The sequence below is a fragment of the Capricornis sumatraensis genome, chromosome 6 (genome assembly GCF_032405125.1).
Source record: "Capricornis sumatraensis isolate serow.1 chromosome 6, serow.2, whole genome shotgun sequence".
Lineage (NCBI taxonomy): Eukaryota > Metazoa > Chordata > Mammalia > Artiodactyla > Bovidae > Capricornis > Capricornis sumatraensis.
Window position 1 is genome coordinate 78,808,159 of NC_091074.1, and position 23,031 is coordinate 78,831,189.

Below are 23,031 nucleotides of genomic sequence, written 5' to 3' on the forward strand. Positions count from 1 at the left end.
CCATCTCATCCTCTGTTGTCGCCTTCTCCTGGCTTCTATCTTTCCCAGCATCAAGGTCTTTTCCATTGGGTCAGTTCTTCACATCAGGTGGCCAGGGTACTGGAGCTTCAGCTTCAGCATCTGGCCTTCAATGAATATTCAGGGTTGATTTCCTTTAGGATGGACTGGTTGGATCTCCATGCAGTCTAAGAGATTCTAAAGAGTTTTCTCCAACACCACAGTTCAAAAGCATCAATTCTTCGGCACTCAGCTTTCTTTATAGTCCAACTCACATCCATACATGACTACTGGAAAGACCATAGCTTTGACTAGATGGACCTTTGTTGGTAAATGTCTCTGCTTTTTAATATGCTGTCTAGGTTGGTCATAGCTTTCCTTCCAAGGAGCAACTATCATAAACCATATAAAATGTTTTAATTCTGTGAATTACAGTCCAATGAATTCAGTTTACTGGGTTTGTTAACCACTTTTTAAAAAATTGAAATAGCCTATAAAAATATCAGTACATTGCATATGCTAAGGCAATGTTTAAAGATTTTTGTTTGCTGTGTTATTTGTAACAGATGCAGTGCAAAATGTTTTTTTATAGTGGGTTACAGTAAAAAAAAAATTTGAAAGGGTAGATCAAATAGGCTTCAGGAGAATCAAGCTTTCTGAATGGAGGTGGTGGCTTTGAAGAATTAGAATTTTAACAAGTGGAAATGGGGGAATGAGTGGGAAAAGGAGCATATTTTGAAGAAAGGGAGAATTGAGGCCTCCACATCTGGCAGTAGGCAGGAAAGACTGAGTGATGAAGGGAGGACTTGGGGTATACCTAAAGAATTTTGTAGGTGGGTGGATATGTAGAGCTAAGACCTTTTGATTTTTAGCTGTGTTAATAATTAATTAAACTCCCTAATGGATTACTGATAGCTTATCAGCTCTGGTGGACTTTGGCAGCTCTGCTCCTTGCTGGTTGCAAACAAGTGATAGGCCCTGTGGTAGGGTGTCAGTGCCCTCCCTCCCCTCCCATCTCTGTGTCAGGTACCCTTCCCCCCAGCCTGTACTATTGACATGTTGCCTGGAAGAGCCATGGGGATTGCTTTGAGACCTCAGTTTCAGGAACAGTGTAACACCTCTTTGTAATTTGTATTTATGGGCTTCAAACTGTTCAGAGCTCTGTGTTAGAAGCATGCTTGTTTTACTTAATCACTGGGTGAGTTTCACATTCCTCTTCCAGAACTTCAAGAAAAGGAAGGCGTGATAGAGACTGGGCCATTTCTGACAGCCCACTGGAGATGGGGTTGAGAGTCCCAAATGGATGACATCATGTCTGAAAAATACTTGAGTTTAACCAGGGAAGATAAAGGATTATTACTGAGATGAAGGGGCTCTGAAGGAGACTCTGCAGGGATACCATTACCTTGCAATCCTTGGAAAATGAGAGGAATATCACCCCACCCATTATCTCCACTAGAGGACTATAATTGGAGGGTAAGGATAATTAAATTTCAGAAAAACCCCACAGCCCAGCTTGTCTCTTCACATGGCATAAACATTGGGGCCTGCTCTGGCTTTGGTTCAGTGCTTTCTCTCTTTTTCCCTCTCTACCCTCCTCCTAAGGCGGAACAGGCTGCCACCGAGGCCTGGATTCTTCCTGCCATCCATTGCAGGGATTGAATCCTTTTCCTTTCATCATAAGCATTGCTGTCCTGGGCCGCCTTCTCCCCAGGACTTGAAGAGTGGGATGCAGTTTCCCTTCTCTGTGCAAATTCAGAGACACTTGGTGTCTACCGAGCGCCAGTCACTGAGCTGGAACAAGGCCTTGGGTACTAACAGGCTGCAGTTCTGCTTAGAAGGCCTTTCCTTTGGGTTCCCTGGACACAGGTGGCAGCTGGCCTAGCTGCAGAGGAAATAATCATGACGTCCAGCAGACTAGAACAATGGGAGTTTAATGGGTGGCTTATTTTTCCAAGAAATTTGCATTTCCGAGGCTAGATATCCATCTCAATAGAACTGCTTCACATCAGAAAAGAGTCCTAGGACACTCCTCACACAAAAATTAACATTCCTCCCAGCCTCCGTTAAGCAATATGGTTTCTTAGAGAGTCTGATCATTTTGGTAGAGTGGTGAGACATCTTATTCGAAAAAGTGAGTATGATATGGCATATTTGGAACCTGAACAGGAATTTTTTTGTTCTTTTGTTTGGTGGCAAAATGCAGAAGAAACATTATTACCTATGGGTGCGTTCCCCCCCACCCGCCCAGGAGTATTTCAGAATCGAGTTGGGGAGGAAAAAGCAGCTTTTTATATTAATCAGATGTGTTAAGATACACACACACACATCAGGTGGGTGGCACTGTTACTCCGAGAGGATGGAGACCAGGTTATGAGAGCTTCCCACAGAAGGAGGGAAAGGTCTCGATGGGAGCTTTCCCGAGGAAACCTCAGTGAAAGATGAATGGAATTTGCAGTAGGGTTAGAAGATGAAGCCGATAGAGCTAGGAGATGAGCTAGGATCTCGGCGAGCTAGGGGCTCGAGCTCAGGCCCCAAGGCTCGGAAAGACGCTGGCTTGCCCCGCAAGCCTGGGCAAGCCAAGCTCCTGTCGGGTCTAGCGGGTGGCTGGCAGGCAGCACTCAAATCGCCCTGCCACCGGCCGGAGCCCACGTGGCAAGCCCTGGGGACAGTGGGGTGGGGCGGGGCGAGGGCGGGGGCGGGCCCGGCCGTGACGCGCAGGGTATATAGCGGGGCATGCGCGCCACGCCGAGGAAGGACGCCGGCAGGGGGCTGAGGGCGCGCGGGCTGCCTGCGCGGGCACGTCGATCTAGCTGCGCTGCCGCTACCACTGCTGCTGCGGGTCTCCCGGGGGACCTGGCTTGTGAGGGTGCGCGGGGCCAGGTGACGTCGGCCCAGCTTCAGGTGAGGGGGGAAGGACATGCGGGAGGGGCAGCTCCGTGCCCCGGGGATGGGGCATTGCGCGGAGGAGCAGTGCGCCTCCGGGGCTCGGGGTCACCGAGTGGGGGTGGGGGCACGGCTGCTCCGAGAACCGGAGCCCAGCCACGGTTTCGGAAGTCGCTCGGGCGGGCCCGGACGCTACATGGAGGCGACACCTGGCCACCTGGCCGCGGTGCCACGACGAGGGTTCCTCAGTGGCGAGGGAGGGGAAGGTGTAGCTACGGCCCCTGGGACTGGAGAGCGCGGGATCTGGGCTCGAGAGAGGATGTCGGTATACGCACTAAAATGCTGAAAGAGGTGTCCTGGAGTCCATGGACTCGAGCACGGAGAAAAGCAGAGAGTAGACGAGCGAATCTGGTGGGCAGCTCTCAGGATGGCTCTGATGGGACAGTAGTATCTAGACTTGGCTTTCCAGGAGCTGAGTGCCCACTTCACCTGGACCAGACCACCTCGCAGCTGAAGACAAAAGCCCGGTGCTTCCCAGCTGGCCCTGACCAAGAGCTGAAGAGCAAAGGAGGGACTAACTAAACTCTGACCTGGCTCATCCTGTGGGCATGGGTTTTTAGCTATTTTTGGTTCCTACCGACCGGGTTAGGTGGTCTGGCGCAGGCTGCCCTCTCTTGGTGGGTTAGAGCAATGGGACAAAATACCATCCAAACAGTTATACCGTGTGATCCGGAGGTCCAGTTGAGTCACATTTTCCTCTGCTCTGGGTTGTCTTCCGTTTGGAGGATCTAGAGTCGGCTAGGGTCTGGGTATCCTGAGCATGTGAGCATGATTTGGTGAGGGGCTGACTTCTCTCCTGGGAACCTAAGATAGGGTGGGGGTAGGAGCAGCTTTGACCTGACCCTTCTTCCTGGAGCCTGCCTGGGCTGGGATTTGCCTGGAGTCATTCTTTTCTAGGAACCCCAGGCTCCTTAGGTCTCCTGCTTGTGAAGCGGTGGTAACCTGGTGAGTACTGGCCTAGCTACCTGGCTTCTGTCCCACCTCTGCTCCTAACTTGCCCCATGGAGTCAGTGCTAAGGGCAGATTAGATCTGTGGTCTCTTATCCACAGCATCTACAATGAATCCTTAACTCTTAAAACAAGAGCCATAAAAACGGAGAGAAACTTGATGAAGCAAGAGAAAGAATGTCGAGAATTATAACTTTAGTAGGTGAAATTTTAAAAACTACGCAATCCATTTCCTGTTGGATGCTCAGAAGTGAGTTTTTCGTAAACTGTGATAGCCACTATATAGTGGTATGCTTCCTGGTTTGCAGGTATGACTAGAGAGCACCAAACAGAATGATTGGCCCTGTCATTGAGGCAAGAACACTGCATTGAGGTACCAGAGCCCTGTGACTCTCAGTATTTCATCACTTTAGTTTGTAAATACGCAGTTCCTGATCTGTGCTTGGCTCTGCACTTGGCCACTGGAGAGTACAAAGAGGGTATGGGATCTGGCTCCTGGCTCCACTTGTTGGAGGGAGAAAGAACATCCATCCTTATATGAAGAATAAGGTAGCAACATAATAGAGGTCACATTGTTGTGTTTGGTCAAGTTCAGAGAAGACAGCACTCTACTAGAGATGGTACAAGGTGGCAGAAGAATTATCAGCTTTTGAGCCACATGCATGTGCTTGCTTAGTTGTGTCTGACTCTTTGTGATCCCATGGACTATAGCCCAGGAGTCTCCTCTGTCCATGGGATTTTATAGGCAAGAATATTTAAGTGAGTTGCCATTTCCTCCAGAGGATCTTCCTGATCCAGAAAGCAAACCCAGGTGGGCTCTTTACCACTGAGCCACCTGGGGAGCCCTTTGAGTCACATGAAAGTGAAAGAAAGTGAAGTCCCTCAGTTGTGTTTGACTCTGTGATCCCATGGACTGCAGTCTACCAGGCTTCTCTGTCTGTGGGATTTTCCAGGCAAGAGTACTGGAGTGGGTTGCCATTTCCTTCTCCAGGGTATCTTCCTGACCCAGGGATGGAACCGAGGTCTGCTGCATTGCAGGCAGACACTTTACCCTCTGAGCCACCAGGGAAGCCCATAAATCTGTTCAAATCCTGCCCCATCACTCTCCAGCAGGAAACATTACTTCTGCAGACCTGTCCTCATCGCTGTGCAGCATGTCGTGGTTGTACCTGGAGCGTAGTAGAGGTTTGTTATCATATGAATCAACATTATCTTCTCTGGGGTGAAGTGGATGATTTAGGGTCCTAGGAGCTTGGGTTGTAGGAATAGTGTGAGTCCAGGCTTCAGGTTGATTCATCTCGGGAATGTGGAGGCAACCTCCGTGCCCTTCTGGGTAGGCTCCTTTTCTGTGGTGTGCCAGGCATTGGCATATTCAGTTCCACAGAGCCTTTTTTCCCCCACCTTTAGTTTTGCACGCTATGATGATTCTTTCAGGTAATGGAAGTACTGTTTTTCCGGACGGGTCATAGGCGGAAAGGACTAGCGACGCATGTGTATCTGAACGCATGCGCGCACGTCTGCGCATGCGCACGCGCTAGATCGGTCACTGGACTGGATTGTTTTAGAACTGTTCCACCTACTTCCTCTTTTCCTTACCTGTTTACACCTCAGTTCCAGGAGGAAGCCTCAATCCGGGTCCAGTATTTACGGGATGTTGAGATCTAAGAGTTAGTGCCTTGAATAAATGTATATTTCTGGAAATCGGGACCTCCGAAATAATCCAGCCTTTTCGCGCTTGATGCCTGAAGAAAGTTACGCTTAGGCGTTTTTGCAGAACCGCCGATGGCGATAGGAACTTTGGAAATCTTCGAGTTTAGACCCTTTGTTTTACAGCTAAAGAAACTGGATCTAGAGAGGTTAACTGGTATTTCCAAGTCACGTTACTTGCTACTGGCCAAGAGGCTCGATAGGGCCAGCGTGCATGCGTTCTCATTCGCTAAGTTGCATCCGACTCTTTGTGACCCTGTGGACTGTAGCCCGCCAGAAAAAGAGGTGCAACCTTTATTCATAAGTGTGATGTTAAAACTGCTGGAAATCTCAGACATTTCCTTGAAAACATGAAGAAAAAGGAGCCAGTTGTCCCTGTGCTTATTTGGGGGTCGGGAGTTCTCGGCTTGTGTGGATAGAAATTTATTATGGAGGACTCTTCTCCCTTCTCCTTTTTCCAGACTCCCTGGCAACACAGGAGGATGGGGAGTGAGTAAGGAAGGGTCATGCTGCTAGGGCCCTAGCCTGGACTCTCTGGATACAGTGGAACTTCTCTGAACTCTGAGGCTGGCGGGCTGGCAAACTGCCGGCCAGATAAGGAGTCCAGAGTGCACCAGCCAGGGGCTTCGTGCGCTGTCCGGGGCAAGCAGGATGGCCTCACCACAAGGTCTCGGAGGCCCAGCTGTCTTCACCCTTACTGTGGCCATCGAGGCTCCCAGAGGGGACTCCTTATTGGGCCCTGGGTAAGAAGAAGCAGAGACCCCTGTGGACCCTCCCACAGGCGACAGGGAAGGTGGCCACGGAATCAGCCTGGAGAGAGCTGTTGGCATGTCCGTCTGTGGAAAACCAACTTACCTGCCTCTGATCTGACTGCATTATCAGGCCTCCTAACCTTTCTCCAACCTCAGCCCTGGGACAGTTCTGGGCTTTGGTGAAATGAGAATGTGACTGTCCTGAATTTATTACCATTGGGTCCCTAGAGGCTCTTAGCAGTGTTAGTAATTAAAATGTTATCTAAAAGTTGGGGATGTTTTTAAAATCAATGTTTTAAACTGTTCATTTTTTCTTAAGAGCATGTGCATGCATTTTTTTCTTCCCATTTTATTGAGATCTGACAACACTATAAGTTTAAGGTGTACAGCATAATGATTTTATTTATATAGTTATGAAACGAGTACCACAATAAATTTACTGAACATACATCATCCCAGAGGTAAAAGATAAGAGAAATAGAAAAAAAATTTTTTTTCTTGTGATAAGAAGTCTTAGGATTTAACTTTCTTCACAACTTTCACATATGAAAGTTTAGTGGTGGTTTAGTTGCTCAGTTGTGTCCAACCTTTGTGACCCCATGGACTGTAGCCCACCATGCTCTGCATCCTTGGGATTTCCCAGGCAAGAATACTGGAGTGGGTTGCCATTTCCTTCTCCAAGGGATCTTCCTGACCCCGGGGTGGAACCTACATCTCCTGCATTGCCAGTGGATTCTTTACTGCTGAGCTACCAGGGAACCCCCAAATATGACCTGTAGCAGTGTTAATTATATTTAGCATGTTACACATTACTTCCCTAGTACTTATTTATCTTATAACTGGAAGTTTCTACCTTTTGACTGCCTTGATCCAATTCCCCCTCTCTACAACCTCTGTGTGCATATATATTTCTGTTTGCCAAAATTTTGATTTAGGGCTGAGGCTTTGTCTTTGGGTCTAGCTCTGCTAATTACACTTGCAAATTGTATATAAAAATCACATCTGTATGTATGACCTGTGATTTCTGGTTTCTTTTATTACATTTTTTTTAACCATATGTGAATTATGTCTCAATAAAATGGAAGAAAAAAATTTTAACAGGAAAAAATTTTTCCTACGCCATATAGTCCATAGTTCAAAGATTAGAAGGATAAAAAAGTTTTAAAAAGCAACTACACATACATTAACTGCACCCCCACAAACTCCCACCTAGTACAGTAAAAAGTCTCACCTCTGCCCACCCCATCCCAGTTTTAGAAATGCTCTAAGTTAGCATTTTAGGCATTGTTTAGCACTTTGCTTTTTTCATCTAGCAACTATTCTGGATCTTTCCCTATCAGCCCAGGAAGCACTTTTACTATAGCTGCATATTATTCCAGGATAGGGAAGCACGATAGTTTTTAAACCAGCATGTGTTGCTTCCCTCTTTCCCCCAGTTTGGGTTGTTTCCAATATTTTGTCATTATGTACAGTGCTACAGGGAATAACTTTACTAAATGGCATTTCCAACGTGTATGACTACAGAAGAAATTCGCAGAAGTGAGATTGCTGGGTGACAGGATATATACATCTGTTAATTAGTCTCCATTAAAAAATAATGATAGAGCAAGAATTTAAGACATTTGCAAATCAGTCCATGTGCAGAATCCTACTTTTTTAATGCACACACCTAATTTACAGAGGACGAGATGATTGGATGGAATCACTGACTCAATGGACATGAGTTTGAGTAAACTCTGGGAGTTGGTGGTGGACAGGGAGGCCTGGTGTGCTGCAGGTCATGGGGTCACAAAGTCAGACATGACTGAGTGACTGGACTGAACTGAACTGAATTTAATCTTTTTTTCCCCCCATTTGTAACACATTTTTCGAGATGAGCAGTTCTCAAACTTTTTGATCCTAGGATTCCTTAATTTAGTCTTCCACTTATTGGCTAAACCTGCTATTTACCATGTTAAAAATTAAAGCAAATATAAAAAGTTGTTTATTCATTTAAAATAATAGAAATAAAATAATTACATGGTAACATAAAATGCATGTTTTTATGGAAAATAACTTCTAAAAAGTCCAAAAAGTGGCATTATTTTTACATTTTTGCATATCTTCGGGACTTCAAAATAATGATTTATTAGATATAACAGATTATAGTAGGTATAGAATAATTTTGCTGGTAGTGGAAGTCTGGAGAACAAACTGAGTTAATCTCTGAAAACACACATATTTATACCCTAAACTTCTACCTCGGAAATTTCAGAAAACTACACAGGCACACATTCATCATACTTCACATAGCCGCTGAAAAATGAGAGTGAAAAAGCTTTTAACATCTTAATTTTCTAATAAAACTAGTTTTTACCTCTCCAGCCTCCTCACGCAGTCTCAGTGTATCCAGGTGTCGTCTAAGATCACAATATTGGGATTTGCCATTCTAGAGCACTTAGTTTCATTTTTGTAGAAATGAAAAGTTTTCCTCTCTGCATCTATATTTCAGTTACTGTTTAAACCAAACAGAACTGGCATAAAGAAGTTTGAAAAGAGGCACAGCAGACTCTCAGTAAATGAATCCTGGACAGTGACAACAGAGAGGGCCTCTTTGCTGCAGGGATGGGCCCAGCCAGCAGAGCTCAGCTGAGAGAGTGCCCACTCCACAAGGAGGCTTGTAAAATATGTGTTGAGATGAGCTGAGTACATGTTGGAAGCGTCACATGCTATTTGTGGCATTCTTTAGGCTCCATTGAGTGGAACAGCCAAGAGACACTGAAAGAGGCCAGTCGAAGGTGAGGCGACTGGGGGGCAGGAATGATCTGGGAAGGCTTCCTAGAGGTGGAATTGAGCCAGGGGGTTCCTGACAGGGAAGCTGTTGTGAATAATGATGTGTGTGGGCTTAGTTGCTCAGTTGTGTCCAACTTTGCGACCCCATGGACTGTAGCCCCCCAGTCTCCTCTGCCCATGGGATTTTTCAGGCAAGAATACTGGAGTGGGTTGCCATTTCCTTCTCCAGGGGATCTTCCCGACCCAGGGATCGAACCTACGTCTTCTGCATTGCAGACAGACTTCTTTTACTTCCCCGTCAAGGAAGACGATGGATAGTGGCACTAAGATGTATGTTCCTGGATCACCAGGGTTCTGGGGTCTAAGGTACCAGTAGTCTCTGGTAGGTATTAGCTGTTTATCAAAGACTTGCTGGTCTTTTCAGCCTTGTCTTAGGGTCAGTCTGCTCTTTTCCAGAAAAACACCATTGGCCCCAAATAAACATCCTTTGCACCAGTCCACTTACTCCAGCCAAACTTGTGTCCTTGATTATCAAGAGTAATGCATACTTACTGAAAAGATAAAGAAGTATGGGAGAAAAAAGTATAATCCTGAGGCTGTGAGGCATCCTCTGTTACTCTGGTCAATTATTTCCTTTTATTGTAAACTTTTAATTTTCAACTTACTTTAGACTTAAAAGTCACAAAGAATAGAGGCAGAGTTCCTTTATATCCCCTCACCCTGTGGTATAATCATCAAGAACAGGAAATCAATATTGGCACAAAACTTTAAACTGCAGGCCTCATTTAAATTTCACCACTGTTTCTGCTGATGTCTTTTTTCTGTCCCAGGATCCAGTCTGCCATCCCACGTTGCATTCAGTTGTCATTTCTCTGCTCCAATTTGTAACCATCCCATATCTTTCTCCCTTAGAATAAGGTCACACATTTTTAGCAAGAATATCAACAAAAATGATGTCGCATCCTTTTAAGAGCATCATATCAAGGCATTCGTGGTGTTAGTGGTGATGTTTTCCTGGATCACTTGGTTACTTGGTGTCTGCTGGACCTCCACACTGGAAAAGTTATTCTCTCATGTTGAATCCTTCTCATGGTTCAAACCCCTTTGGCCAGGAGGAGCCAGCCTATCCCATTTAAGAGCTCACCTGATTAGTTCTGACTCATACAAGATCAATTTCCCTGTCTTAAGGTCAACTGATTTGGTCAGCTGACACCAACAAAACCCCTTTGGCAGATAATGTTACCTAATAACAGGAGTGATATCTCATATTTTCAGCTCCTGTCCACATACAAAGGAGAAGGTCATTGAGGCCTATCTTGGAATTCTGCCAACTCTAGCAGGAGAGTTTCAGATAAAAGATTGTTGTTGTTGTGTGTGACCCCATGGACTGTAGCCCACCAGGATCCTCTGTCCATGGGATTTCCCAGGCAAGGAATCCTGAAATAGGTTGCCATTTCCTTCTCCAGGGGATCTTTGTGACCCAGGAATTGAACCCAGATCCTCCTACATTGGCAGGTGAATTCTTTACCACTGAGCCACCAGGGAAGCCCCAGATAAAAGACATCAAGCCTTAATTCCAGCATCTAAGTATTAGTTTCCTATGCCCATCCTAACAAATGACCACAAACTCTGTGGCTTAAAAGAACAGAAATTTACTCTCAGTTCTGGAGGCCAGAGGATTGAAATCAAGGGGTCAGCAGGTCCACATTGCCTCCAAAGGCTCTTGGGGTACATGCTTCCTTGGCTCTTGCACCTTCTGGGGCCTCCAGTTGCTCCTTGTCTTGTGGCAGCATCGCTCTCCTCTCTGCCTCTGTCTCCACATGGTCTTTTCTGTGTGTCTGTGACCAAATCTCCCTCTCCTTTATCTTGTAAACATACTAATCATTGGGTTTAGGGACTACTGAAATTCAATGGTGACTTCATCTTTAGATCCTTAAATCATTATTTCTGCAAAGACTGTGTTTCTCAATAAGGTCACATTCTGAGGTTTTGGGGTAGACACGGATTTTGGGATCAAGACCATCCCCAGGAAAAAGAAATGCAAAAAAGCAAAATAGCTCTCTGAGGAAGCCAGACAAATAGCTGTGAAAAGAAGAGTAGCGAAAAGGAGAAAAGGAAAGATATACCCATTTGAATGCAGAGTTCCAAAGAATAGCAAGGAGCGATAAGAAAGCCTTTTTCAGTGATCAATGCAAAGTAATAGAGGAAACCAATAGAATGGGAAAGACTAGAGATCTCAATAAAGGACAGAAATGGTATGGACCTGATAGAAGCAGAGATATTAAGAAGAGGTGGCAAGAATACACAGAACTGTACAAAACAGATCTTCATGACCCAGTTAATTACGATGGTGTGATCACTCACCTAGAGCCAGACATCCTGGAATGTGAAGTCAAGTAGGCCTTAGGAAGCATCACTACAAACAAAGCTAGTGGAGGTGATGGAATTCCAGTTAAGCTATTTCAAATCCTGAAAGATGATGCTGGGAAAGTGCGGCACTCAATATGCCAGCAAATTTGAAAAACTCAGCAGTGGCCACAGGACTGGAAAAGATCAGTTTTCATTCCAATCCCAAAGAAAGGCAATGCCAAAGAATGCTCAAACTACTACACAATTGCACTTATCTCACACGCTAGGAAAGTAATGCTCAAAATTCTCCGAGCCAGGCTTGAGCGATATGTGAACCATGAACTTCCAGATGTTCAAGCTGGTTTTAGAAAAGGCAGAGGAACCAGAGATCAAATTGCCAACATCTGCTGGATCATGGAAAAAGCAGGAGAGTTCCAGAAAAACCTCTATTTCTGCTTTATTGACTGTGCCAAAGTGTGCCTTTGACTGTGTGGATCACAATAAACTGTGGACAATTCTGAAAGAGATGGGAATACCAGACCACTTGACCTGCCTCTTGAGAAATCTGTGTGCAGGTCAGGAAGCAACAGTTAGAACTGGACATGGAACAAGAGACTGGTTCCAAATAGGGAAAGGAATACGTCAAGGCTGTATACTGTCACCCTGCTTATTCAACTTCTATGCAGAGTACATCATGAGAAACGGTGGGCTGGATGAAGCACGGGCTGGATGAAGCACAACCTGGAATCAAGATTGCTGGGAGAAATATCAATAACCTCAGATATGCAGATGACACTACCCTTATGGCAGAAAGTAAAGAACTAAAGGGCCTCTTGATGAAAGTGAAAGAGGAGAGTGAAGAAGTTGGCTTAAAGCTCAGCTTTCAGAAAACTAAGATCATGGCATCCGGTCCCATCACTTCATGGCAAATAGATGGGGAAACAATGGAAGCAGTGTCAGAATTTCTTTTTTGGGGCTCCAAAATCACTGCAGATGGTGACTGCAGCCATGAAATTAAAAGACACTTACTCCTTGGAAGGAAAGTTATGACCAACCTAGACAGCATATTAAAAAGCGGAGACATTACTTTGCCAACAAAGGTCTGTCTAGTCAAGGCTATGGTTTTTCCAGTAATCCTGTATGGATGTGAGAGTTGGACTATAAAGAAAGCTGAGCACCGAAGAATTGATGCTTTTGAATTGTGGTGTTGGAGAAGACTCTTGAGAGTCCCTTGGACAGCAGGGAGATCCAACCAGTCCATTCTAAAGGAGATCAGTCCTGGGTGTTCATTGGAAGATCTGATGTTGAAGCTGAAACTCCAGTACTTTGGGCACCTGATGTGAAGAGCTGACTCATCTGAAAAGACCCTGCTGCTGGGAAAGATTGAGGGCAGGAGGAGAAGGGGATGACAGAGGAAGAGATGGTTGGATGGCATCACCGACTCAATGGACATGAGTTTGGGTAGGCTCTGGGAGTTGGTGTTGGACAGAGAGGCCTGGCGTGCTGCAGCTCATGGGATCGCAAAGAGTCGGACATGACTGAGCGACTGAACTGAACTTAATTCAACCCATTGGGCTTCCCCAGTGGCTCAGCAGTGAAGAATCTGCCTGCAGTGCCAGAGTTGTGGGAGACAGCAGGTTTGAGCCCTGGATTTGGAAAATCCTCTGGAGAAGGACACAGCAACCCACTCCAGTATTCTTGGCTGGAGAATCCCATGGACAGAGGAGCCTGGCGGGCTGCAGTCCACTGGGTCACCAGAGTCGGATAGGACTGAAGTGACTTAGCACCCAAGCATACACAATCTACCCACTACACTCAGGACTCGGGGAACTGTCCTTTGTAAACTCTGGTTCACAGAGCTGCAAAAAAAAAAAAAAATGATGGATTTGGTTTTAAAGACAGAAGGCAGGCCTGGCTGTTGGGGAGACCAGGGCCTAGCCTCAGGTCGCCCGTTCCCCTCACGTTGCTACACGTCTGAGAACCAGGTGGATATCAGTTACTGAGGACTCTGGCCTCAGAGTCCCTACATTCTAGACTCTTTGTAATGCCAACAACTTGTCTCTGTGCAAGGAGTTCTCACTGAGAGTTAGTTTCCCTGTAGGAAGGACACGGCAGAAACGGTGGTACCTATTGGCCAGAGGGGGAACTGACTTCAAAGAGTTTAGATTAATCACAGGATGTTATAGTTAGTCTAGTCCAGCAGTCCTGACTAGACCAGAATGTCAGACCAGTACCCCAGACAAGAGGCAGGCTGATCTATCAGAGTTGAGTGTACAGTTACCTGAGTCTTACCCAGGAAGCTCTGATTCAGAACCATGGTGAGACTCTGCTCATGGGGGCACCCAGGTTAGGGGACCAGGCACACAGGAAGTCCTGACCATGCAGATTTGGACTGGAATCCACTGCCAGACTCTTAAGTAAAGGTCTTTAAAAAAGGGGAGAGAACTGCCTTCCAGTTGGTCATCATTAAGCCTTTCCCATTTCCTCATTGAACTTGAAAGTGAACTTTCTTCTTTTTTTTTTTTGGCTGCATCCGAGTTTCCGATCTAAGATTAAACCAGGCCATGGCAGTGAAAGTGTGGAACCCTAATCACTAGGCCACCAGAGAACCCTCTGAACCTTCTTCTTAAAGTAATTCAGGTTCATTGTAGGAAATACAGAGTAAAAAAGATAACAGAAGTCACCACCAAGAACTAGCAATTTGTTAAACATTTCTCATCTTTTTCTGTGAATGCATACTTTGTAAGGAAAACAGGTTCTGCTATACATAGAGTTTTGTAGCCACTGTTTTTTTCACTTAGCATGTGATGTCTTTCCACGTCATTATTTTCCTGAATATTAACATTTATTGAGCCATTACTGTATATCTAGCATTGTATTTATACTTAGTATCTTATTCAGTTTTCTCATTTGCTCCAAGGGAGACTGTTAGTAGCTTTGTTTTCCTGAAGGAAGTGTCCTTGCTGTTGTGACTTGACTAAAAGCCTTGAAGCTAGTAAACGTGTGTTTCCGGATCTACACTGAGGTCTGTCGCACTTGGAGCCCAAGCTCTGAATCTCTAGTTGAACTATATATTCTGTTATGTGGATTACTTTACTTTTGCAATCACCTCCCTTTTTTCCCCTTAATTTGACTGTACTGTGCAGCTTGTGGGATCATAGTTCCCCTACCAGGGATTGAACCTGAGCTCTTGGCAGTGTAAGTGTGGAGTCCTAACCACTGGACCACCAGGGAATTCCCAGCAATTCCCTTCTTTTGTATGCTTAGATTGCTTGCCGTTTTTCACTGTTATGAGCCTTGCACTAGAGCAAGCTTCAAGAGGGTAGGGACTTTTGTCTTTTTGGTCATTGTTGTATTCCCTGTGCCCACAACAGTTGGTACTTGATAGATGTTTGTTGTTGAATGTGTACTTCATTCCTCAGTTTTAAAATGCCTTTTTGTTCTGTTTTCATGTTTCTGAACTAGGGAGGTGTCTCAGTGATGTGTGCCTTTAATGTAGTATCTTTTTCAACTCTGAAAACCTGCCGTTGCCACTTAGAGAAGTACTGCAGAATCTATCCTAGTAAGGTTATTGAGAAGATTAAATGAGCTAATGAAAACAAATTGCTTAGCACAGTGCCTGGCAGCAAGAAATCCTAGCAATTCCTATTATTATAAAATTAGGGAAGAAAGGATTGTGGATGAGTTACAGGAGTGTTCAGATGCAAATACCAGAGTCCAACAAGGCCAGTTTACATGCAACAGCATATAAAGCATCTGGCGATTAGCCATAGAATGAGGCTGGGTTCCTGCTCAGTGGTGCCTGCAGGAACCCAGGCTCTCTTCAGTGGATCTTTCTGCTCTGCCATCCTTGGCAAGTAGGACTTCCTTCTCGTGATCTTGAACCTATATTTCTGAACAGGAAAGAGGAAGGGAAAGAGAAGGCACCCTAGCCATGCTCTTAGATTCCACTGGTAGAGTGGTCCCCTGTGGCTTTTCTTTGCACAAAGGATGTTGTTGACTTCACCCCTGTTTCTTATCTTTTATAGACTTTACTGTTGAGGTTTACTGGGAAAATAGACTGTTCATTGAAAAACAACTGGGGTAATTAGCTAACTCCTTTTTTTGTTGTTAAGTGAGTTTCTCTTTCTCACACTATATCAAATTAAATTCTAAATAAGTTAGAGATGTAAATTTTTTAATGCCAGAAGAAAGCAGGTATATATTTCTACAATTTCAGGGTGAGAAAGGGTTTTTCAAGCATGCTACTAAAAGCAGAACCCTTGTAAGAAAAGTGGGATATATTTGATTTGTCACTAAGTCATGTCCTACTCTTGTGACTCCCAAAATTTCTGTGTTGCTCTCAATGCTGGGGTGAGGGGGCAGACCAGAACCCAAACCCACTGTTCTATTCTCATTTTTACTGGACGCCTGGAAAGTTGGTTTGTGTGGGAGCAAGTGAGGTGGGCATGTGTGTCCTGCTAGTCAGGGGAAGCCATTGTAAGTCCCAGGGAGCAAGCTGTACTGCCGGCTACCCTCTTCTTTTCCTGGAAACCAGAGGGCTCCTGGCCAGCCCTGGGGACTTGCTCTTCTCAGAGCACAGAGTACGAGAGGCTTGGGGTGAGGTGGAGCTGTGCTGGCCGGCAGGGGAGCTGGCCCAGCGTTCCCTGGTGGAAGGCCCTGGATTCCCTCCCCACCTCTCCCCCTGCTCCCAGAAGATACACCAGTGATACTGATGAGCGTATGTAGATTTCAACGCTGACCGTTTCCTATCTGAGAGGCTGAGCAAGTCCTCAGGATACCAGGCCGCTGGGAAGTTTCCAGGGGGTAGCAAACCACAACTGTTTTCTCATCACCGTTCCCAGCAAAGCACAAAATGTACAAAGTCACCCACTCCCCCAGACTCGGGCCACTAGCCAGAGTGCCCTCAGGGGCAGCCTGACCAGCTCTCAGAGCAGATTCTGTCCCGGTTCCTGTTGCTCCCGCCTCAGCCGCCTCCTGACATCCAGGGGTGCCTCCCGCAGCAGAGACCTTGACCGTGGCTAAACTGTGGTGTGCATGGCTCTGTCGGCCAGATTGCGCCTCTGACCTTGGCTGCTCACACCACTCCCTCTTCTTGGCTGCAGTGGCCACGAGCCCCTCCCCCTGCGTTTCAGGATGTGTGCAGCTGGCACAAAAAGAGGTTGTGAGCAACGGGACCAGACTCGAGTTTCCATGACCAGCTGAGAAATTCTAGAAACCGCCTGTACTTGGGGGTTTCCTTTCCTTTTCTCTGTCTGCCATGGAGAGAAGTTAACATGGTATTCTTGGCCATGTGATCAGATGGTGGCCTGTGCTTGGCACGTTTGCTGCTGGGGTAGGGAAGGAAGGCTGCCTGTCTGCGCCTCTCACCCCACCTTCCTTTTGGATCCTCCATTCCACCTAATGTTCTACTTTCTTTCTTTCTTTTTTTTTTTTTACTTTACTTTTTTTTAATATTCCAACTCCAGATAGACTTCTCTGGCTCTCTGGGGGTGTCTTCAGCTCTATTGATGCTGCAGAAGGGGGTGTCTCTTCCCTTCAAATTGCTAATAGTAGTTTAACTGAGGGTTGAGGCCAAAGAACAAAAAGGTTCTAAACTTGAGGACACTACAACAAAGAGGGGCATGGGAAATTAACACACCATTCAGCAGATATTCTTTGGGATGGAGACTCAGACATAGAGAATAGACTTGTGGCCATGGAGGAAAGGAGAGGCAGGGACAGATTGAAAGAGTAGTAACAGTGAAACGTGTACGTTGCCATATGTAAAACAGATAGCAGTGGGAATTTGCTGTATTACACAGGGAGCTCAACTGGCACTCTGTAACAACCTAGAGGGTTGGGAAGGAGAGAGAGATGGGAGGGAGATTCAAGAGAGGGGGGACATTCATATACCGATGGCTGATTCAAGCTGATGTATGGCAGAAGCTAGCACAATATTGTAAAGCAATTATCTGCCAATCAAAAATTTTAAAAAAGTTATTAAAGGAAAAAAAGTCATTCTCTGGGGGTTGTCTGGGTGCCAGGCACTGGCTTCTTTGGCCTCGGGGAAGAAAATAGGCCGAGTCTGTCTCCACCGTTGTGGAGTTTACAGTCAGTAGGAGGAGACAGATAATAAACATGTAAACAAAACAAAAGAAAACTCTGTTAGATAGTGATATATGGTAAATAAAACAGGGTGTTGGGACTTTGAAAAAATAGCCTTGGGAGCAGGCTATTTTTTTTTTTAAACCAGGTGGCCCTGCATTTTGAGGAGGTGACATCTGAGCTGAAACTTGATATGAAAATCTAGGGGAGGGGCATTCTTGGCAGAGGGAATAGCAGGTGCAAAGGCCCTGGGGTAAGAATGCTTTTGATGTGCTAAAGGGACAGAAAGAAGGGTACTGGATCCTGATGAGGTTGGTGGGGTCAGCAAGGGCCAGATCTCACAGTGACTCCTAGGCCAGGAAAAGGGATTTAGATTTGATCCCACTTGTTTTTGTTTGTTTGGTTTTTGACTGCAGTGTGTGGTATGCAGAACTTTAGTTCTCTGACCAGGGATTGAACTCATGCCTGCTGAAGTGTAAGCGTGGAGTCTTAACTACCAGACCGCCAGGAAAGTCCCAGATAGGGTTTCACTTGTCCTGGGAGGCCATCAAGGGTTCAAAGCAAAGAAAATGCCGTGATCAGATTTGTATTTTTTAAAAAATGACACTTTCATTGAGCTGTACACTTTAAGACTTGGGTGTGTTACGTGTGTGTATGTTATACTTTAAAAAGAGAGAAGGGACCCTGACAGTTTGGGGGTAAGTGCCCAGAGGAAGCTGAAATCTGGTTAAGAGATTTGATTTTATTTTAGTATTTTTATTCCACCAGCATTCTGGCATTTCTTTCACTCAGATTCCCTGTCTTTAGCTTCAGGCAGTCCTTCCAGATCATCTGGAGAAGTCCTGAAGAATGAATTGTCCTTGAGCAGATGGCATTCAAAAAGCAGTTATTGAAAGCTTGTGGTATACACTTGGCATTACTGTTGCTGTAGTTCATTCACGTCGTGTACTGTTCTGTTGTGAAAGTCTGTTAGTTTATTTATCCACTCTCCTGCTGATAGGCTTTTGGGTTGCTTCCAAAGTTTTTGTTATTGTGAATAGTGCTACCACAAGACTTCGCATATCTGTCTTTTATTATTTTTTTTTCTCCTCTCTGTTTGGGTTTGAGAGTCACCCAAACTAGAGGATGTCTGTAGTAGTAATGTTAGTCAATTAGTTGTGTCCTACTCTTTGCAACCCTGTGGACTGCAGCCTGCCAGGCTACTCTGTCCATGGGATTTTCCAGGCAAGAATACTAGAGTGGGTTGCCATTCCCTTCTCCAGAGGATCTTCCCGACATAGGGATCAAACCTAAGTCTCTTGCATTGCAGGCAGATTCTTTACCATCTAAGCAAACTAAAGTCAGAAACCCTTTCCAGGTGGCGTTCCGATTGTCCCCCTGGGGTTGGGGTTGGCAGTAGAGGATAAGCCTTTAAGTCTGGTTAGAATGTTGATCCCTTTTTAATAGGCAAGCAGTTGGTAGGGGGTGGGGGAGGGCAAGTGGAAATTCATCGTGACGTTAGGGAAGTCACTTACCGTACCGGGTTGTCCAGAGACTGCCTCCTGAAAAGGGGGAGCTTGTCCATGTGGCCCTGATCCATGTCTGAGGATGATAGCCAGAGATGTGGTTGCCTTTGTTCTGGAATCCATCTGAGTATACTCTTGACAGTCTCTCTTGAGCTCTGGTCGGGCAGAGTTGGGGAATCAGGAGGGCAAAGTATGGGAGTCCTTATGCTATGCTCACCTCTGAGAAGATAGAGCTTTGAGATGACGCTTGTCCTTTCCTGCTCTCGACCCCCGGCCCTAAATGCTGCATCTTCAGTGCAGTGTATCGCCCTGTACTCTAGAGAAGTGAGGTGATATCTGTGTACATATGCATTTGTATTTACATCTTTGTGCAGCAGATCCTCCCAGCCTCCTAGGATTGTTATGAAACAGCCGAGGAAACTAACTGAAAGTGTTTGGAGTGTCATTCTGAGACAGTTACAGCACTGAGACAGAGAGGTTGGAGTGAGAGGCGGGCAGGGTGCGGCTTGTGCTGGGAAGGATTTGGAATGGTCCAGAGACAGTTCATCCTTTTTTTATTTTTGGCTGTGCTGGATCTTCTTTGTTGCTCCAGCTTTTCTCTAGTTGCAGCAAGTGGGGGCGACTCTGTAGTTGCAGTGCGTGGACTTCTCATTGCCGTGGCTTCTCTCGTTGCAGAGCACAGGCTCTAGCGTGTTCGGGCTTTAGTAGTTATGCAGGGGCTTAGTTGCCCTGCATCATGTGGGATTTTCCTGGACCAGGGATTGAACCTGGGTCTCCTGCCTTGGCAGGCAAATTCTTTACCACGGAGCCATTATGGAAGCCCTGTGCTTTAAAAAAAAAAAAAAAAAAAACACACATCTAAGCCCTTCACACTTGTGGAAAAAGTGCTTGGAACACAGGCGGACTGTGTTCAGCTTTCTGACTGTTGGTAGAATCAGATGTTAATTAGCCTTCCCAGGCCTGGTTCTGTGGGCGGTGCGGAGATAGAGGGTGCAGGGGTGAAAGGGACCAGGAATAGGTGTTGTGGGTGGAGCCCAGGGTCCCCGCCAGAGAGCAGTGAGCTGAGGGTGAGAGGTGATGGGAGCCTAGTTGGAGGAAAACCCTTGCTTGCCAGGCAGAGGGACTGAACTTTGCTGTTGGTTAGGGGGAGTGATGGAAGGTAGGTATTTTAACAGGAGAGTGATATGATCATTGGAGGGGATGGGATGGAGCGGGTGTTAGTGACCAGTGAGACTGGTACAATGGTTTCTCCTCTGAATCCCAAGAAGAGGAGTCCACACTGGAGGTAAAGGATGAGAGAGGGCCTCTCACCTCAGTGATCTCATGGGGACGGCCAGTGTCCTTGGACCAGGGAATGAGCCGTGTGGAAATTTGGGAAGTGGGCGGGAAAGTGGAGGAATATGATTCAGGAATGTCGTTACTCAATCTTCCCCCTGTCTCATCACCTTTTTCTCTCTGATTTAGAAATACGGACTTTTCCCCTCTTATTCCCAATTACCCTCTTTCCCCAGAGAGTAGGGCTCATTTATGACTCATGCTGGCAAATGTTTATGGTCACTGAGAAATCTCAGACCCAAGATGTAGCCTGTGCCTTCCTGCTGGGGCCCTGGGCCTTCCTGCTGGGGCCCTGGGCATGTGCTCATGACACCACTTTGGGGAAGAAAACTGGCAACCTGATGACCTTCCTCTGAGAGTAAAGGTCCTCAGACCTCTGTGTACATTGTTGTCCCCTGGAGAGCTTCCTAAAACACAGATTGCTGGGCTCCACCTAGAGTTTCTGGTTCAGCAGATTTGGGTGGTGCTAAGAATTTTTTCTTCCAAAAAAAGAAAAAAATTGTCTGAAGGGTAGGGGAGAGAAAATTTATACTTTCGATAGGTTCCCAAGTGATGGTATTGCCTGCTGGTTGTGGAACCATGCTCTGAGAACTACTTTCCTGGAGAAATTATCACGCCCAGTTCAGCATCTCAGCTGTAGAGACTGTCATAGTCAGAGCTTCTGAGGCGGAGCGAGGGGACTTGCCCCGGCTTAAGGATGTGGGTAGGGGGAGACAGTGGTGTAGCAGGACATGATGTGAAGAGCCAACTCATCGGAAAATGTTAGTTGCTCCGTTGTGTCTGACTCCTTGCAACCCATGGATTGTGGCCCGCTAGACTTCTCTGTCCATAGGATTCTCCAGGTAAGAACACTGGAGGGGGTTGCCATTTCCTTCTCCAGGGAAATCTCCCCAACCCAAGGTTCAAACCCACACCTCCCACTTGGCAGGCAGATTCTTTACCATCTGAGCCACCAGGGAAGCCCAGGAATGCTGAGAAAGATTGAAGGCCAAAGGAGAAGGGGCAACAGAGGATGAGATAGATAGCAACACTGACTCAATGGACATGAATTTGAGCAACCTCTGAGAGAGAGGAGAGGACAAAGGAGCCTGGCCTGCCATAGTCCATGGGCTCAGAGTCAGATGAGACTTAGCAACTGAACAACAAACAACAAGGACATGAGTGACAGAAGAAGGATGGGCTGGTTTCAGGACAGAGAGTCTTTATGCACGCCGAGTAGTGGAGCTGACCTGGGGCCCAGCTTCTAGTAGAGAAAGGTTCCTTGCACCAGGGAAACCCAGCCCTGAAACCTCCGCCTGCTGCAGCCACAGGTCCTGTGAAGGCTCACTGTCTGGGAAGAGCCCACCTCACTGCCCAGAGGGCTCAGGGCACTCCTCTTACCCATTTTGGGAAGAAGGGAACATAGGAGACTTCTTATGAGAGGCCCTTGGTGGCACATTCTGCCCACAAGTGATGCTGCCCAGGCGTTGGAGTTGGCCTTTATAAATGGCCCTCCTGCTACAGCAAGAGAGTTGAAGTCTTAGCCTGATTGAGGAAATGATGTAGGGCAGGTTTGGGGAGGATTGTTTTCAAACTCACTCGCACCTTTGGTTACCAGGACAGTGATGTGACTTGTTTCTCTCCTGGTAACTGCTAAAGCGGAGCCTTTTTGGGTCTTTATAGGCTTCCCTTCCCTGGTGGCTCAGTGGTAGAGAATCTGCCAGCCAATGCAGGAGATGTGGGTTTGATCCCTGGGTCAGGAAGATGGAAATGGCAACCCAGGACAGTATTCTTGGCCTGGGAAACCCCATAGACAGAGGAGCCTGGTGGGCTACAGTCCACGGGGTCACAAAGAGTCAGATACGACTTAGTGACTGAACAACAACAATAGTTCAGGTCTTTAATGGAAACTGCCAAACCAGTAGCCCCATGAGGCAGGGAAGCACCCCAGGCAGGGTTGAAGTTGGGAGAACAAAGTCTTGCTGTTTAGACCAGACTGGGTACTGTGTTCTCCTTCCTGGGGTCCCAGCTCTCTTCTTGCCTACCTCTGGTTTGTTCTCCATACTGCAGCCTGACCAGGATAATAAAAACACAGATCTGCTGGCACCTTAGCTGAAGATGATCACCACTGCCCTCCAGATGGGTTCAGCCACCTTAGCATGGCCTACAGGCCCTTCCCTGTCCTGGCCCCTACCACATCCTCTCATGTACGCCCTGGCCACACCGCGCTCTTTAAGTTCTTGGATGCGCCATCTTGGCCGAAGGATTCCAAAGGATGCTCCGTCTTCCTGGAACATCCCGCCCCATCCTCACCCCATCACTTTTCACCTGGCCCACTTTTACACATCATTCTGTTGTTCAGTCACTCAGTTGTGTCCGACTCTTTGCAACCCCAGGGACTGTAGCCCACCAGATTTCCGTGTCCGTCACCATCTCCCAGAGCTTGCTTAAACTCATGACAAGTGGTGCACTGGAAAACGGAATGGTAAACTGCTGCAGCATTCTTGCCTTGAGAACATGTCCTGTAGGTGTCAGCTAAAATAACGTCTCTTTCTGGAGGCCTCCCCTGACCCCTGACGCTAGATTTGACCGTCCTGCTGTGTTCTTCAAGCTTCCTTGGCTCCTCATCATGACCTGTGGTGGATGGTGTCGAT

At 46.5% G+C, this 23,031-nt stretch overlaps 1 protein-coding gene across 2 annotated transcripts in view; it reads left to right on the forward strand.

Moving 5' to 3' along the window:
- The first annotated feature begins 2,775 nt into the window (after nt 1-2,775).
- The window catches only part of SLC39A14 (solute carrier family 39 member 14), a 50,887-nt gene continuing 30,631 nt past the window's right edge, over nt 2,776-23,031 (forward strand). For both annotated transcript variants that reach the window (XM_068974053.1, XM_068974054.1), the window contains exon 1: nt 2,776-2,901. The gene's annotated coding sequence lies outside the window, so the exon portion shown is untranslated. The remainder of the gene's footprint in view (nt 2,902-23,031) is intronic.